At 36.6% G+C, this 20098-nt stretch overlaps 1 protein-coding gene across 1 annotated transcript in view; it reads right to left on the bottom strand.

Annotated features, from left to right (window-relative positions):
- CSTF64 (cleavage stimulating factor 64) overlaps window positions 1-20098 on the bottom strand; it is a 126884-nt gene that overhangs the window by 44970 nt on the left and 61816 nt on the right. The window lies entirely within an intron of this gene.

The following is a 20098-nucleotide window of genomic DNA, read 5'->3' as shown; positions in this document are numbered from 1 at the left end:
TAAGATTATCAATCATAAAAATTCAATTTCATAAAACTCAAATGAAGTTAAGCATTGCCCTACCATAGAAGCTGCATAATGCAAAAATATCAGTACCAAAAACCTAAGTTGCTGAATCATGGAACTTTTTCAGGTGATTCTAGGTACGAAACATACTGGAATTGGATTCTGAAATGAATCACCTGTGGGTACACATCTGAGATTTATGTTTATAAATGCCGAAATGTTTAGTCATTCTAGTTTGATCTTTTAGGTATTTTAAAGACCTAGACTTCTGATTAGCCAACTCTGAACTTATCGATCATGAGATTGTAGCTTGATCTTTTTAGTACACCTGAATTTATATTAGAATGATATGTTTCAAAACTTGAAATTTGTAATGGTTTTGTGTACCATATGTATATACATACATACACACACAGAGATATGTGTGTGTGTGTGTGTGTGTGTGTGTGTGTGTGTGTGTGTGTGTGTATGTGAAAGTACCAAAGTAACAAGAATCGGAATCGGATCGGAATCGGCAAGGCCGAATCAAATCGTGAATCGGCCATGAATCGGAATCGAATCGGCCATGAATCGGAAAATTTAAAAAACCCTTGAAATTTAGTGATTAACTTATTTCATAAACCCTTTATCGCTGATTCGATTCACCGATTCACAAAAAATCGTTTGGCTTGAATCGAATCGCCAAATCGCGTGAATCGCATGAATCGCCGTGATTCTTGGAACTATGGAAAGTACCAAAAATGTACCCAAACCCCTCAAAAAAAATCTGCCATATCGATGTTTCATACCCACATACCCGTACTTTTACCCATTCCCAATTCGGCAACTTAGCCAAAAACTCAAAAAAATGACTAATGTAAAACCTTATGACAGGGATTTAACATGAAAATGTGAATGAAACAAGAAGGTAAACTTTTTATATCAAAAAATTAAATTTGGAATCATTATATGAATATGCATTTCAAGAGATTTATATCTGCAAAAAAGTAAAAAACGATTGAGACTTATTGGACCTCAAATTGAGAAAGAAAAATTCCACAAATAGAAGTGCAAAGCATGTCATATACCACAATTCATCATATACAACATCATGGATAAAGCTCCATTGGAGTCATTAAGTCTAATTCTTTACCTTGAAGATGTCAAATAACAACCCAAACAAAATATTTCAATTAACTTCACCTTACTTGTTTGTACGCTTCCACTTGGCATAAGGGGGAAAATAACTTATAAACTCTGGATTGTCTTTATCATTCCATTCTTTGCTTTAGGTTATTCTATGTCATGATCTTGGTTTTCATTGTTTGATGTGTTTCCAAATACAGTTGAAAGAAATACTTCAGAAGATCTAGCAGAAAGACAATATAACAAGACTTAGCTATACAGCAATTAAAGAAACATCTATATTATTTTGTGCAATATCTGCTTGCTCCAGTCAGTTGAGATTGAATTGACAGTACATCTAGACAAAGATTTTTCTCAGGTGTCCTGTACTGCCATTTGAGGATATAAATAGGATGTCTAAATGAGATTTATGAGGCATGGCCAAATATCACTTGAAAGTTTGCTGAAGCTACCACATCACAATTGTACACTACTTTAAGCTGTTACATCCCAAATTTTGCCCTAAATTTTTTTAAACTAAATATAGCCGTTGAACCAAATTAACTTTTCATGTTCATGTGAAATTGAGTTAGTTCATTATAGCCATTGTTATATCATGGTAGTTATAGCCATTGTTTATTTCTTCATGTTCATGTGAAATTGAAGCAGTTAATTTTAGCCGTTGCATCGATTTAACTATCATATGAAACTAAAATAGTTAAATCTAGCCGTTGTGTTCATGTGAAATGGAGTCAATTAATTTTAGCCATTGTACATTTATGATGAATGAGTTAGTTATTATAATGAAATTTCCTAACGATCACTTGATGATTTTATTTAACCAATTATGAATCTTGAATTGATGTTTTGGCGAGAATGTTGTTTTAAAGGTTGCAGGATGAAGACCGGAGAGAGAGGGGAAGCATTACGAAACGAGGTCATCGGAAGGGGATGGTCATAAGGTTCAATCATCAGAAATGACAGGTTTGTCTTACAAACCACCCTGGCAAAGTTATTAGGACTTGACAATATATTTCTTGGTGGAACCACATGAACTATAAGTAAAAACAATATAAATATTAAAAATAAACAAAGTTCTTACCTTTAATAAATTTATCAAATAATAATATCACTTAATATTATTTTATTATCTCAATTAAGATCATAGATAAATATTACAAGGTGGCAACATTACATTAAAATCATTAATCCAATAATGCCACCTTGCAAATATGTACCTATAAACTTAATCAAGATGATAAGATAATATAAATGATATAATTATTTTAATAAAACTCTTCATCTTCCTTTCTTTATAACTTTTCCCTCTTTATTTTCCTTCTAGCCGATTGAAATAAAGAATTGAGCATAATCTTTGTAACTGTTGGGTAGTCGTAAGGTCGGCTCAGACTTATTAATTCATCCATTGTCGTGTTTCGAGCATCACTGATAGTGAATCAATTACCTTTCATGCTCGAAGATTGACACTGCCTCCATATTACTGCAACTTAACACCGAAGCTTATAGCATCTCACTCCTGCTATTATTTCCAAGTCATGCTGCAAATTCAGAACAGAGAGACGAATTGTGCCAAGCGGGAGTCTCCTTTGTTACGGTGACAATGTGTCACGTAAGCTGTGATCCTTCATTTTCATTCATACCTTTTAATATGCTGAGGCGTTTTTTTTAAAAACCAAATTAGAATCCGTTACTTTCCAAATATTCATTTTAAGTTTGTCTTTTTCCAGTTTGGAAGAGAACCCGACTGTATTATGGTCAAATGTACACATTTAGTCATCTCATAAATGTTTATATTTCATAGATGAAGTCGACTGCAGTCAATAATCCAATTTTATAAATCTTCAGGATTAGTCGACTGCCACAACATTAATTCGAATATAAAGAATGTCTTACACATAATATCTGAACACGTTTTTACTCTGCCAAGCTTTCTTGAATGTTTCTTTTTACTTCTTGATAAAAGATGCTATACAATATGGAATAATGATCAAATCTAAGATGAATCCAAGTACCAAGGAATTCACAAGCTGAAGAGCCAGAATCTGGTGAATAGGTACAATATATATTAGTAAAAGTTAATTGTTCAGGCACCAAGGAGTCACCGGCCTGATGGCCTAATTATGGTGAGGAGGTGTAAATGAACCTGTTAAAAAGAAATACAAGAATGAAATCAGTAACCAATTCATTCATACATAAACAAACTAATATATGTTAAGCTCATGCAAGTTCCACTTTTGAAATTAGTTGTCAAGCTGAGTGGTGGAGATCGGGTTATGAACCCACATGTTGAAATCCTTGGCTAGGGTGGTAATAGGCAGACTTGCCATAACAAATTGATCGTGTTGTTCTCCAAACGCTTCATTTATTCCTTTGAATAACTGCTGGGACCTCAACCCACCTGATTACTCTGATGGTTGGATCAATGAACGTCCCAAGCCCGACCTCGGGGTAGGGAGGGTCATTCTATTAATTTAGAACCTGTGGGGATAAGTAAAAAGGTCCACGGCTAGGTGGTTAAGCCTATGATAATTGTTGATGTGTGTTTTATGACTCACCAAACAGTAGAACAAAATACCAAAATATCTTATCCTCTCTTGAATAAAGTCTTGTGTATGCTAAGATTGCTAGAAGGTCATACAATGACTTCAAGGTTCCTTTAATGCCAAGTCTTGACTGTGGATAAGATCGGTGGTTGATGTGATTTGCTGATGATCACAAGGGGACTTACGTGTTTATTCAGATTCATTTCAAGCCATACTGGATGTAGGAGCTATCTTAAGGTTTTGCAATGAAGTGCTTTTTGTAATTTTCACAAAATATGCAAAAATTAAATAAGATGGGGTTCAGGAATTCTATTGTAATCCTAAGGGTAGTGATAACAACAAATAGTATTCTAGTGGACAAATTCCTCAATTTACTGAATTCCGCTTCGCCAAGTTATACTACAACTAAGTGTGAACTGGTGCGATCTTCAAGGGTTATGCCAAAGATTTTCATATCACCGTATACACCATCATAAAGAACAATGTATATGAATGATAGAAGTTTAGCATGTGCATGGAAGGGGTTCAGGCTAACTTTACACAACGAGTTAGAATCACTAAAACGTCAAAAGTATGAACCAAAGGAACTCATCAATACACCATCATATTCTTCATTGTAATCACCCCACATTGACTATGCTAAACTTAATCTAATTGAAGAAATTTAGGAAAACAAGCAAGCACTAAGACACGTCAAGTATTCACCAAACTCCAATGAAAACTTTATTATCTCAGCAGCTCATAGCAAAAATCTCATAAAAATCTCCTTTTACAAATGAGAAATGAGGCCTTTATATAGGTCCTCGATTACAACAGGTGGCCCAGATGATCACAATAACCGATGGCCAAGATCGTGCCACATCAGCCCTAATTAGGGTTAGGGCAAAGGAAAGGAATCTACATTAATGCCACAAGGAATCCACTACTGTAGTGGGTAATAAATGCCCACTATGCATGCTCGTTTAGGAAGGAGTGGGGTGTAATAAATGATCTCTAAGCACACCCACTATGCATTTAATGCATCTATCCTTGATTTTTTCGCCTAAAGGATCGAAATCGATCTAACACTGTTTCCAACTCCTTTGTACTGATGCTTGGTGCAGATTCTTGCTTGAATTCTAGAACTGCAATTGCTCTTTCTGCTTTTCCCAAACTTTCATCCCAATCTGGTAGTAAGTCCTTAGTAGTGTGCATTGTATTTGAGAAGATGGAGAAGTTCTCAAAATCATCTCTTCCATATACATTTAGTTGAAAGAATTCCTCTAACTTGACTTTCAAATTATCAGTTGTCATTTCTTCTTCTACCAATTTCTGTGATAACAAGGATGCAACTGCATTTGCTATTCCTTGCTTGATGTTATCAACAATCTTCTTCCATCGACTGGATTCCGTGGTAAAGCTCTCAAACATTTCCTTCGCCATGATCACTGCACTGTACCATCGAATAAAATCATAGACATCCCCCTCGCTAATAACTCGACCATCAATCAATTCTTGCTTTGGGGTCTCCATCAGATTCTGAATGTCGGCAATCACCTCTTCTTGGTAAATATGCTCATCCACCCATGATTCCTCCATGCACTGGATCCTAGAGATTGCAGCCAATGCCCTATTGTGCACTTGTACTAATTCTTCTACATGTTTGAAGGCTACCTCCTGAATTCCTTCGATCCAAATCTTTGCACCCTAAGCAATCCGCTTGATTCTATCAATATCATTTACCACTTCACTAGAAACACCCGTTGGAGGGACAAATGATGGACCTTCCTCTCTTATTGGATGAGGCAAGTTATTGATGTACTGACATAAGGCCCGAATTTCTCTTTTCTGCTTTTCATACCCTTCTTCTACTTTCTTTAGCCTATCCTTCAAAGCTTGTGTGGAGTCATCAAATTCTTCCAATATTTGCTCTCAGGAGGCCTGACCAAGATTTACTTCCGTAACATGATATTCATCCGGAGCAATCTGATTTTTTCCTTTGTCAACTGTGGGAGTCGCAATCTACAAGATTCTGGATCCTGATTCTCCTTTGATGAATTTAGTATATCTTCTTGCTTTCTCTTGTTCTTCTAATTGGTTTGATCGGTCCAAAATTTCTTGTAATTCAATTGCTAGATCAACCTCCCTTTGTTGACGCAATTGAATTCGTTGTCTCAACCATTCCGGAATGGGTATACTTTGGTCACCCGGAATTACCAATTGTTCTTTCCTTTGGACCGCTCGAATGTCAATCTCCTCTTCACCTCTTGGACTATTCATTGTAACCTCAGGAACTATGGCTTCAGCACTTGGAAGATGTATTGCTACTCCTGGAGTTTCTTCCTCTAGTGGACCATCTCCATCATTAATCATTTCTCGCTCTAGGATCGTAGCAAGACTTTCCTCTGTAGCAATATCTTGATCTCTCCCTCTTTCTTGCATGGACTTTTCATAGGCATTTATACTCAACCTATCATGAATTGGCCTATCCAAATTCTCTTCTTGCTCAAATCTCCTTATACTTGTCCCTACATCCTACCTTTCAAAAGTTTCTATCTCTTGGACACTTGGAGTTCGACTCGAAGAAGAGGGAGCATCTCCATGTTTCTACTTCTTATTTTGAGGTTCCTGGATGACTTCCTCAATCCTAGGATGCTTTTCTCAAGGTACCTCCTTCCCCTTCTTGGTTCCTACATCTTCGGATGGAGTTCCTCTTTCTTCAACAGTCCCTTCAGATATTTGTCCTGATCTTTCATCCCTAAGTGGTCTATGGCCAAGCAACCTATATGTGAATCCATTAGCTGGTGCAACAAATTTTTCAAGCTTACACTCGATCCACCACTTTGTAAAATCTAAGACTAGTTTTGAAAGAGCTTTGAGATCTGTAATTTCTTTCTTCTTCCAATCATATGGTTGAGCTGTCATTTCTGGATTGAATCCCTTTCGCATCATGTTTGGGTCCTCCTCCATTTGATCAGGAACCTTGAATATGTTGCATGTTCTAATAATGTTCAATGGTAGTCTTGAATGCAACCTTTTTCTAATCTCGTTCTCATCTGCTGCATTTGCCCAAAAGTCTTCAAGGTGAACCTTGTGTTGGTACTTTGATCCTCCTACTGATGAGATCTTGTTGTAAGGATCAAAATCATTCCTTTTTGGATAAAGCGGAAGGCGAAAGAAGTGGAGCTCATCTAATGATTTCGCTGCAGCTTTTAGACATGGGCATACCTCAGTTTTCCCTTCTCCTATGGAAATTGGAAATTGCAACCCCAACTTCTTTTTCCCTTTTTGAATCTTGTCATAGGCTGTAAGTTGTTAAGTAAGCTCTAACAAGACCATCTTATCCGTTGGATAACTAGGAAGTTTGTATGGCTCCGTGGAGAATCCTTGAACTTGGATGTATGAAAAGGTAGGAAACTGAATGAACCAAGCACCATATTCCTCAACCAACTTCATCGCACCCATCGACATTCTTATATGTGGCCTCTTTTGTAATGTTCTTACTATGCGCATGGCAAATATATCATTAACCTTCATGTAATCGTCGTTTGAGTACAAATGCAACTGTGGGTAACATTCATGGACTTTGAGGTGTTGGGTTCCGCTTCCAATCGGTCCTTTGCATCGTAGTCCATCATAATTTGTCCTCCGTGCTAGCATGTAGCTGACATAGGAAATCATGCAAAATTTTCTTGTATGCTCTAGATTCATCAACTATTCATTTAGATTATCACTTATGAGCCCAACCCAATCTATTCTGTCGCCTTCCTCCATCACCTGCTCAACAAAATACCACATCCAAGATTCAAACCTATAAGAATAAGGCATGCCAAATATGTTACTCAACATCATGACCATGTCACTATATTCCCTCTGCAAGTCAAGCCATACTATTTCCTTAGGAATCTTGGAATGATGTGATTTATTCTTTTTCAACCATCTTTTGTTGATTATTTCTTCACAGAAATTGATTCCAGACGTGTAGATTCTCAGTGCTTGCTCCTGCGTCTTTGTGACCATCCTTGGGTGAGAAGGAATTCCAAACGCTTCAAAAATGGATGCCGGAGAAAAATCTGCCAGAACATTTTGTTCAGAATCCCTGATGGTTCTATCTCTAGGACTGTAGTGTTTGGTACATTCCACAATCAACTCTAGATGTTGAAAAGGAGGGAAACTAGCTGCAACGAAAATTCCACTTCTCACAATTCTGGTGGCTAGGTGTGTCGAGTGATAGTCACTATATCCGAGCATTCTCCGGTTAAAATCTTTCAAATCAAGGCTGCCAAGACTTGTATCTCCGATTTCTGCCCACCTTGATACAATTTTGGATTCAGGATAGAATCCTCTCCTTTCATTCTTTATCAGTTGTCCTCGCGTTTCTCCTGTTCCCCTAGGCTTTGCCATTCTCCTTTCCTGCAAAATAGAAAATGTACCCACATAAGACTATGCGAGGAAAGTATTAAAAACAAATAGATACAACTTGTTCATAAGACAAAGATTTTGGATTTGCTCCAAACTTTCCATACTACTTTCAAGATTTACTTTTCAATACTTCCACGAGAATATGCAATTTTCACAACTCACTGCAAAAAGAATTCCTTTCTGATAAGATTCAAAATCCTCTGTCCTGAATCAGAAAACTCCTCAATAATTTCAGAAAGTTTCCCAAAAATCCGCTTTCTTGAACTCCTTGAATCTCACTCCTATTCTCAATTTGCTCTTCAAATTTTTGTGTGAGCCTGAATGAATGAGAGGGTTTCTTATATAAATCATCTTTCAAAAAAAACAAATGCCTTTAAAACTGTAAACTAAAATTACGTAGTTGCTTTACTTAGCCATCAAGGTTTCCATCTTTTGTGCCACTTGTCGCTTTTTGCTATTTGTTTCAAGAAGTTGCTACTTTTGATGCTCTTAGCTTCAAGATGAAGCTAAGTATTTCTTATCCCCTTTTGATTTTTTTATTTTGAATTTTATTAATTAAATATTAATTAAAATCAATATTTAATTAATTTCCATATTTAAATGAAAAAAAATCAAATTTATTTCCAACTTTTCTCCACTTTTTTATTTTTTGGATTATTATTCAAAAAATCAAATTAAATATTAGTTTTACCAATATTTAATTTTTAATGTAAATCCAAAAAACCTTTTTTGAAGGGAAATCGTTTTTTCGGCTTTTCTCTGAATCTAACTTTTCACTTCATAAGGAATTTCATTCTTTTCCTCAAATTTCAGATTTTTCTCAAAATTTTCTAATATTCCCGCTTTTCACTCTCCAATATCTTTGTGCGTTTTGGATTTCACACTTTCCATGGGAATCTAGGACAATAGGATCATTCACTAGAGGAACAAACCAAGACAGCCAACACACTAAATCATGCTTTGCAGATGACAAGATATAAAAGATTTTGAGAAAAGAATAAACTTAGCAAGTAGCATTTCCATTGCGGCTCTTGTTTTAGAAACACATCCCGCATATAATTTGTGACTCCTATTTCAACTATATATATTGAGAAAAGTAACCAAGGACAAATCTTGCACAATGAAGAGCACAATTCTTGTTGCCTTTTGTAGTTTTCAAGATTCTGCAGACAACGAGACGAATAACGAAGTAACTTATGATGATTTGATGCATAAGCGTGCATCAATGAGTACACAGATAAATTAGTGCATGTTCAATTGTTGACAATTCAACAACTGGCACCGTGAGTTTCCAATTTTGCTGACAATATGCTAGGAAAATGTATACATGATTCAGACAGGGACAAGCACAATATGATATTAGTTGTTCTTTTACATCACCAGTAATTCCCACAAGAGCAAAGGATATCCTTGAAACAATGGAAGCAGTTAGTGTCTCTCACAATTATTTCTCTACCAAACTAAAACTTTGCTCCACGATTCGCAAGATTGGACTTTTTCCAGAATATAGGATTTTTTCCTTTGCACAATATCCTTCAACATCTTAAAACTGCGCTCCATGATTTGCATTGTCGGGATTTTTCCAGAATGGAGGATTTTTTCCTTCGTGAAATGTTTCCATGACTCCTGCTGACTTGCGCTCCACGCTTTATGGAAAGCGGGATTTTTATGGAATGAAGGATTTTATCCTCTCCACAATATCCTTCACTACCTTAAAATTACGCTCCATGATTTGCAGGGTTGGGATTTTTCTAAACTAACGGATTTTGTCCTTTTCCAACATTCCATGACTATCTTAAAATCCCGCTGCAAAGAGAGTTAAAGGCGTAGTTTTAAAACCATCTAAGATTTCATCCAGTTTGACCATTCCTAGCAAACGGCTAACTTGCGCTCCGTAGAAAAAGGAAACAGTTGGCAAATTAAAACAAAAGGGGGTCCCAGGCTTGGGCGTGTTGTGATTGGTGGTCACAACAATAATGCTTCTCCTCTCACCAAAGCCAGAGCTTGGACAACCAATTATGGAAGATTCATAAATAACGACTATATGTTCTATTTAACCTGTAAGTTTAGTATTTTCTTTTCAAGCTTTAAGAATCATTTACTGTAAAGTTAGATACTTTCTTGAAATTAGTTAGTTGATCATGTGCATTTAAATCTGCATTTCCATTTCAGTCAACTATAAACAGTTCAGTATTTATTTTCAACTGATTTTATAAATTATTAGCTAATGATAATCTTGATAGAATAGAAAAGCAATGTAGACTTAATATTCAGTTTTTAAACCGTTATTGAGTCCTATGTCATGTGAATATGAAATATAATTCAGTTAGTTTAATGATGAAGTTAGTTAGAAGAAAACCAGTTGTTACATAAGCACAGTGGAAGATATCCAACTGTCTCATAATTCACCCTTGGATTAATATGGCTCCACATACCATATGAGATTTGATTATGACAGTAGCTTAGGCTTCAACCTCATCCACTCACAATGAATCTGAGAACTATAAATCTCAAGGGTGGCATGTTTGTAGATTTTGCATCCTATAGGATGCAATAGTGAAGGCCCTGACCACTAGCCATCTGAGATCATGAAAACTGCTTGTTAATGCATATCATGTGATCAAGCTTCTGCTTTCATCTATGTACAGAACAAAAACATGGCTATTTTCTCAAGAAATTACTGCATTTCAAACTACTTTTAGGAGGGTATACATCGAGGGGAAGAGAAGATGCATGCATCACATAAATTGAAATTGAAATGTAACAAGGCAAAGTAGCCTTTTAGTTGCAAACTTATCAATCAAATGCTGATTGATGATTCCCACAGTTGAGCACAACTGAAGATATCAAACTGCTTTGTAACTCCCCCTTGGATGTGGCTCCATGTGCCATATGAGATTTGATCACTACAGTAGGCTAGGCTTCAATCTCATCCACTTAGAATGAAGCCGAGAATTATGAGAATTACAAATCTCATGATGGATGAATTTATAGCTTTTAAATCCTATTGGATGTATCTGTGAATGGCTTGGCCACTAGCCATTTGAGATTGTGAAAACAGCTTCTTAATACAATTCATGTTATCAACCTTTTGCTTTCATCTCCTACACGGAACCAAAATAGCTGATTTTCTCAAGGAATCACTGCATATCAAACTACTTTTAGGAGGATATCCAATAGAGGAGAAAGAGAAGAATATTGTTATTTTATTACATTAATGGTCATCTTTTGCATATAATGTAATTTAGTTGATAAGATTAATTGCTCGATCCTCTTAAGTTTCTTATTAGAAACTTTCTATTTTGTAGATTTGTAAACTTCTTTATAATCATCTATTCGATCATTTGTTAATACATCAAATATTATAGAGATTACTTTGCGTAATATGGTATTAAAGCTTCTCTTTTCTTTTCGAAATATTTATAATTTCTTAAATCACATGTCTAAAAAAATTCAAAAGTAGTCTCTAAGATTTATTTGCAAGAATTTTTTTAAGAACTTGGCTAGGGTTTGCAACAAGATTGACATTGTAGATACTAGGACATTGTTTCTTTTTAGCAGGAAAAATTCTAGATTTCTGAAAAAGAAATTTTTTGGGTCATCATTTTTTGTTTTTATCAGAGTTTTCTCTACAAACAACTTCAATGGACATTGTTTCCTTTTTCGACACCATTTGGTAACGATTTTCTACATCCCATCTGCAATTTCTTGGTTGCAGACAACTTTGTGTCCACGCGACTCCTCTCAACCTGCTACGACTATTCTTAATGCCATTTTTTGCTCACGTCTGAAACAATAAGGGTTGTTGGTCTTTGTTTTTTGGCTTGAAGAATATTCACCGTTTCGACCTTCACTTAGGTCATTTCTGTTGAAAACGACATCTTTCCCTCTCTAAAGTTTCTAAGCTTCAATTTTGAAGATTTGTTTAGCATTTTCTTCAGTTGCAGATTTTTAAATCACTGGGCTAGGGTTTCATTCAAAACTCAATGATTTTTTGATAGCTTTGAAATCTGCTTCCAAATCCTTCACAGGTTTTCCTAGATCTCAGCTGGATCATTGTTGTAATTTCCTAGGTAGCTTGGTTTCTGTGCCTCCAATTTTGTACCAGTCGCAATTTTATTTTGATTACAGATTCTTTCATTTTTTGAGATCTCCTCTGGGTCTTTGTCAAATTTTTTGGGGTCAACAGAATTTACTTCTCGAAATCCATGCCATCGCCTCTTCTTTATTTTTTGTTTTCTATGGATTGGGAAACATGGCAAATGGCGTCATTGACGAACTTAATGTTGGCGGGTAATCAAAGATTCAACGGCAAAATTATAACACCTGGAAGCAACAGATGCTAACAATCTTTGAATATCGCCACCTTGAGACAATTGTTTTGGGAAACTCATCCTACCACAGTCCAAGTAGATCGGGACAAGTTTGATCATTGGAATAAGAAGTTGTCATGCTTCTCAAGCTCTTTGTCACAGAGGACCAGTTGCCTTAAATTCCTTCTAGCAACTCTACAATTGACATCTAGAAGCATCTAAAGGAGTTGCATGAGATATCCAACAAAAGTCGAGAGTTCTCTCTAAAGAACCAGTTATTCTCCATCACAATGGATGAACACTTATCTTTACAAGAGCATCTCACAAAGATTAAGGACATTCGAGATCAACTTGAAGCTATTGGTTGGAAAATGGAGGAAGAAGATATGGCAGTCATCACCTTGAAGACTCTACCAAAATCTTATGAGCACTTTATAGAAACTATCAACATTACTTCCACTAACATTGATTTGAAGTTTCCAAAGTTATGTACCAAAATTCTGCAACAAGATTTTGGAAACAACAATTTGGTACCATTACCACCTCATCTACCTCAAAGCAAGCCTTCTCAGCTAAATTCTTTTGAAAGAATAAAGGCAAATCTCAGCACTCTCTGTCATCTCAGTAATATGGCTCCAATCAGTCTCAAGATGGTTCAAAGAAGAAGGTGCAATGTAACTACTATCACAAATATGGCCATTTGCTCAAGAATTGTTGCAATTAGTTGGCTTCTAAACAGCAGAAGTAGGGAGGGTTTCAACCTAAAGCCAAAGTTGTTGAGCATACAAAGCAGAAAGAATCTACCTTTTATGCCTTCATGGCTAAAATACCTGCAAATCGTGTAAAATCTTCTGCTTGGTATATAGATTCTGGTGCTTCTTGGCATTTGAATCACAAGCGTGATTGGTTTATAGATTTCTCTCCCTTTACTAATTCAGTTATATTTGGAGGGGAAGAGTTTACTATTGTCGGCACGGGCAATGTTCAGATACAGTCTAGTGGGAGGAATCTCATTTTCCTCGATGTACACTACATTCTGGCATGGAACTTTACCCACTCTCAATAAATCAGATCATATAGCATTCTTCTCAACTTGATGTGGCACTCAATACACACAAGTGTTCAATTGTTGATCGTATGACACATACTAGTGTAGCTGTTGTCATTGAGTATCATGGTTTATTCGTGCACACTGGCGATTCTCTTGAGCATGCCTTCATAGCAAAATCTTCATCTATCAATATTCTTTGACATCAGCAATAAGGTCACCTAAACATTCACTACCTTGCTCAACTTGTTCGACATGATTCAGCACTTGGCCTACCTGACATTCAAACTCAGAATCAGCGAGTTTGTGGAGCTTGTCGGGCTGGAAAGCAACACAAGATGTCATTCAAGGATGGTGACTCAGGTCGAGCCCCTAAGGTAACACAGTTGGGCCATGTTGACGCATGTGGTCCAACTAATACTCCTTTTATTACTCGATGCAGGTATTTCTTAGTTTTTGTTGATGATTTCAATAGAAAAATTTGAGCGTACTTTCTTAAATAAAAATCAAATGCATTTATTGTATTTCAGAAATTTAGGCGTTCGTAGAAAAAGTGTCTGGTTGTTCTATTATAAATGTATATCTCTTAGGTCTAATAATGGGGAAGGTGGGACTTTTGCTCTACTGCTTTCTCCACTTTTTGTGGTACACACAGCATAAAACACTAGATGACCACCTCATACACCCCTCAACAAAACAACACTGTAGAGCGACACAACCGCACCATTATAGAAATACCTAGGTCTATGACGGAACATAAAAATGTTCCTAAGAAATATTGGGCACAAGTAGTGTTTACTGTGGTATACTCCTTAATCGTATCTCCTTAATCAATCTCTGACACATGCGGTTAAGGGGAAGACTCCTGACGAAGCTTGGATTGGTCAAAAACCTAGGATCAGCCATGTCAAAGTTTTTGGCTCTTTGGCATATATTTGGATTCTAGATGTCGAACGCTCCAAGTTGAATTCCAAGGGTCAGAAACTTATGTTTACAAGGTATGCAACCATAAGGCATATCGGTTGATCATCTTATCTTCAGTCGAGATGTTGTCTTTGATGAAGAATGAGGACCCTTTCTCTCTTCCTCATCTGAGCAACATTTTGAGCATCACCCTTTGAAGGCCTTTGATTTGCGTGTTTGTCTTCCATTAGGACCACCTGATGGGAGGGATGATGCAAAACCTCAATTGGATGATGCACTACCTGACTTTCCTTGGGCTGATGCTAATCTTCCACAAATTGTAGATCCTCTTCCACCTCCAACTCCAATTATTTCTCCTCCTGATGTTGGCACATCTACTCTACGACCTAAATAGTGAGCTAAAATGATCGGTAATCTTCATCCTAATGAGCTCATTAAGGATAGATCTTCTAGAAATAAGGGCAAAGCAGCAAAATACAGTTAACTTTTCTCTCATGACCAACCTTCAAAGTATTTATGAGCGTGGGGCACTCAAAGAGGCAAAAGGGACCCACAAGAGGGGGCAAGGTATGGATGTGTAATACCAGAGTCTTGGGAAGAATCACACACGGTTCTCTTTGATCTTCCTCGACAAAAGAAACCCATTAGCTGCAAATGGGTCTATAAGGTCAAGTATTATGCAGATGGTGCCTTAGATAAGTACAAGGCCAGATTAGTTGCTCAAGCATTCACACAGTGGGAGGGCATTGATTATGAGGAGAGTTTTGCTTATACTGCCAAGATGAGTACAATTTGTCTTTCAAAGGATACATTCAACAGCATCATCATATCTCCAACAATTCACCAAGCCTACCTGGGGCTCACCCTAGCCCCGGACCGTATCCTTCAATTTTGGATTACTTTTCCCCTCCGAGGAGCTTGTAGTCTCTCCTTGTTCAGCTCTTTGCTCTCTTTTTCATTCTTTCTGCAAGCATCATTTGGTGCTCCCGTAGCTAGTTGTTGCCTTGTTGTATAGGTTTAAGTCCGTTAGACCTTGTCTCTTGTTGGACATTAACAAATTTATCTCATCTTCTCGCCATAGCAGCTTTGTTTGGATGGAAAATCTATTAAATGGATGTTAAGAGTGCCTTCCTCAACGGTGAGTTGCAAGAAGAAAAGTCTACATTACACAACCTTCTGGTTTCAAGGTTGTCGGCAAAGAGCACCAAGTTTGTAGACTCAAGAAAGCACTCTATGGACTCAAACAAGCCCCTTAAGTGTGATATATAAAGATTGATCAATACATTGTGGCTCATAGTTTTCAGTGTTGCCCTTCTGACAGTAATCTATATATGAAACGCTCTAGTGATGATATTCTCTTTCTTGTTGTTTACGCGGATGAGATGATCATCACTGGCAGTTTAGTACATTCGATTGCAAAGATCAAAGAAGATCCGTGCAAGGGTTTTGATATGATAGATTTGGAGCTTATCTATTATTGTTTAGGTGTTGAGGTTTGGAAGGCTAATAGTAGCATCTTTATTTCTCATTCTAAGTATGTCACGAACTTGTTCGACAAGTTTCATATGCAAGATTGTAAACCTGCTTCCACACTTATGGAGAAAGTGTTGACATTGTCACCGAAGTTTGATTCTCCTCATGTTGATGAAACCCCATGCAAGCAACTAGTGGGTCGTCTCATCTATCTCATTGTCACTAGACCTGATCTTAGTTTTGCAGTGAGCTACATATCACACTTCATTGCAACCCCCAAGGTTGATCATCGGGTAGTAGCGAAGCATGTGCCACATCATATAAAGGGCACCTCTGGTTATGGGCTTCTTTATACTAGGAGTCATGATTCTAGAGATGATGAGTTCACAGATTTAGATTGGGCAAGTTCGGTGGATGATAAGACATCAATATTTGGACATGTGTTAAGTTTGGGATCTGATGTAGTCACTTGGACTAGTAAGAAGTAGTGTGCAATCTCACTCTCCTCCACAGCAGCAGAGTATCGAGGAGTTGTTAAGGCAGCTTGTGATGCAGCTTGGCATCATCAGATGCTTGCAGATATGCATTTATCTCAAGTAGGCCCAACTCCCTTGCTCTCTAATAATTAGGGAACGGTCAAACTAGCCAAAAACCCGATCTTCCTTGAAAGAACCAAACATGTGGACGTTCATTGTAATTACATCTGAAAAATGGTTAAAGTCAGGACAGTTTACTTGCAGTATGTTCCAAAATCGGATCAGACTACAGACATTCTCACCAAGCCTCTTGCTCCAAATAAGTTTGTTAAATTCAAGGGGCAGCTTGGTGTTGTGGACAAATGGACCATTAAGGGAGGATATTAGAATATTATTATCTTTTGTATTACTTAGATAAGATTGATTACTCGATCCTATTAAGTTTCTTATTAGAACTTTCTGTTTTGTGAATTTGTAAAATTCTTTATAATGATCTATTTGATCTTTTGTTAACACATCAAATACTTTACCAATTACTATGCGCAATAAGAGAGAGGATAATTGCTTCACATAACTTGAGATATAGTAAGGCAAAGAGCACTTTCAGCTACAAAGTTATCAATCAAATGCTGATTAATGATTCATATCATTAAAAAGCATGATTAGAGTTATCTATGTTACGATTTTTAAAGCGAATGAACAACTTAGAGAATTGAAACGGGGCCTCAAGAAAAATGGTGTTCATCTTCAAGGAATCAAACCCAAACTGAAATCTTGGCATCATCACTAAAGCAAAGGCTATGTCACTTCAGTAAGCCAGTCCCTTAATGACAAATTCTAACACTAGTAAATCCCATATACATCCCAAACATGCCCAAAAAACTAGGCATCATCACTATAGCAAAGGCTAGGCCACCTCAGTAAGCCAGTCCCTTAATGACCAAATTCAAACACTAGTAAATCCCATATAGATCCCAAACTTGCCCAGAACTCAGCCCAAAAAACTGAATCAAAAAACCTGACAAGTAAGATAGTTAGTACATAAATTTAAAAAGTAAACATAAGCAACCAATATTGCATTTAGAATGCATAAGAGATGATAGTAGCAAATTAGTTTTATTGCACAGGCTGATTAACAATACTATAGCCTTGTGTATATAGTCAAGAAGTAAACTATTTATAGAGAAACCAAAACCACTACAATAAAAATGAAGTCCTAACAAAAGGCTAACACTTACTAACAATATTAAACAATATCTTATACATCTAGTACCATATCCTGTCCTTTGAACCCCACCCCTTAATGACTAAATCAGATACATTTTGAAAAACTTCCAGTCATTAGCCTAACTATCAAATGTTTGTGTAGAACAGAAAATCAAGTCCAAGCAAGAACTCGGTCACTATGAGCCTCCTCCCACTGTCAATGCAACAACCATTACTAAGTGCCCCTATGGTTGCTGGCTACTGCCAACACAAAGTTAACTAGAAGGTGGTGTCAAATGCCATGTTTTCTTAGTAGGAATTTCCAAGGACAGAGATTCATTGTGCTTGCCTTGAATATAAGGTTCTTCATTGTTTCTTAAGGTAGATTATCCAAACAAACTATAAATTGAGATAGCTAATCTCAACATAGTTAAAAGAAAGTACATTCAAGATTAAAAAAACAATATGTTGTGATTATATTTTCAAGACCTTTGAAATGTCTAGTGCTTGACATTCTCCAAACTTGATGTGTCTTAGAACATTTTACCATACACCAAAACTATGCATACCCTTCCCACTCACACCAGCCTTAAAGTGTTTCAAAGTATCTCAAGACAGTTACCACGTGTTTGCATTTTAATTCGTCTCATTCAAGACAGCACTCACTGGAACAGTGTACAGTAGAACAATTTATCTGATTGTAGGAAGACCTCCCTAAGATCTAAATAAACATAAAACTGACATATTTTACAAATTTGCATCCACTCCCCTTATTCTATAATGTGTTTGAGACATTTATTTCATATAATAATGCAATAGAATGCTTTTAAAGATAAACCCATCCTCGTCCATAAAAATGAGGAAATAAATCATTCAAAAATAGTGTGACATAAGATTTCATCTTCCTACTCTTTGATAGCAGCATCCTTTTGACTGCATTTTGCTTTAAAACTTCAATATAAACATTTGCAATGGATCTGAGCTAATTTGTTTTCCCTTGGTTGCATTTTTGGCTGACATTACCAATGCAATTTTCCTTATGTTTCAAGCCATTACTAATTGGGCTCCCTTTCCTACCTGAACTGTCCCTTTCCATTCTTTCAGGTGTTTTCTCTATAGCACATATTTCCAACTCATCTGCCATCTTAAGTCATGATTTACTATATTTATAACTGTAGTAGAAAAATTCCCCATAAACTCGATAAGTTTCACTCAATGGAACAGTGTACAGTAGAACAATTTATCTGATTGTAAGCAGACCTCCCTAAGATCTAAATAAACATAAAACTAACATATTTTACAAATTTGCATCGACTCCCCTTATTCTATAATGTGTTTGAGACATTTATTTCATATAATAATGAAATAGAATGCTTTTAAAGATAAACCCATCCTCGTCCATAAAAATGAGGAAATAATCATTGAAAAATAGTGTGACATAAGATTTCATCTTCCTACTCTTTGATAGCAGCATCCTTTTGACTGCATTTTGCTTTAAAACTTCAATATAAACATTTGCAATGGATCTGAGCTGATTTGTTTTCCCTTGGTTGCATTTTTGGTTGACATTACCAATGCAATTTTCCTTATGTTTCAAGTCATTACTAATTGGGCTCCCTTTCCTACCTGAACTGTCCCTTTCCATTCTTTCAGGTGTTTTCTTTATAGCACATATTTCTAGCTTATCTGCCATCTTAAGTCATGATTTACTATACTTATAACTGTAGTAGAAAAATTCCCCATAAACTCAATAAGTTTTTAAAAAATTGCAATTTTTACTCTTTGCATGGCAAGAATTTCTACCAAAAATTTGCACCACTCGAAAAGTTTTTGCCGGCTGTAGAAGAATATAATGCCTCGGATATAAAACAGCTCATTCTAAATTCATTTTGATGAATTCTTTCTGCTGCTCCTGTGAAAAAACACCCTCCCAGCCTTCTACAAGTTCATTTGCAGTGAGAGTGAAGATGTGTAGTACATCCAGCTGAGAGTGCAATTAGCGCTTGTTCGAGGCCACCCATACAAAGAGGGGGAATGAGTTAACTCATAAATGCCTCAATGACCTTGTCTTTGTGCAATATAAACTTCGGTTGTGTGCAAGGTAGAGGAAATATTAGGCGGTCAAATTGATTTGGATGATATGGACCCTTATAGTGATTAAATAGTGCAGAACCAACCTCCATTGTATACCAAGGATGACTTCTATGATTTGGAGAGGCAGGCAATGGAGGAGATGGCCGGTGGATTTGGATTCACATTGGATGACATTGAGGTGGATGAGGAGGTTGAGGATAATGATGAGTTATCACTAATGCCAGAAGCCTACATCCAAGATAGAGGTCGAGCCACAACCTATAACGATGAGCAAGGCAGCGCAGTCACAATGGACTCCTAGGACTAGATCATACAGTTATACCTCTCCCCGAGTTTTTACTAGATCTGGCAAGAGAAAGATGTAATTAGTTTTAATGAAGTATTTACTTTTAATTTTGCAAAACCAATTTGCAATTTTAATTCTGTTTCAGACTATCAGCCATCAGCATTCCACACAAGGATTCCATTTTGTACCCAATTTGCATTTAA

The sequence above is a fragment of the Cupressus sempervirens genome, chromosome 5 (assembly GCF_028749045.1).
Source record: "Cupressus sempervirens isolate cs-2001-9-10 chromosome 5, ASM2874904v1, whole genome shotgun sequence".
Lineage (NCBI taxonomy): Eukaryota > Viridiplantae > Streptophyta > Pinopsida > Cupressales > Cupressaceae > Cupressus > Cupressus sempervirens.
The sequence above is the reverse complement of the archived record's forward strand: the minus strand, read 5'-3'. Positions and strand labels throughout refer to the sequence as shown.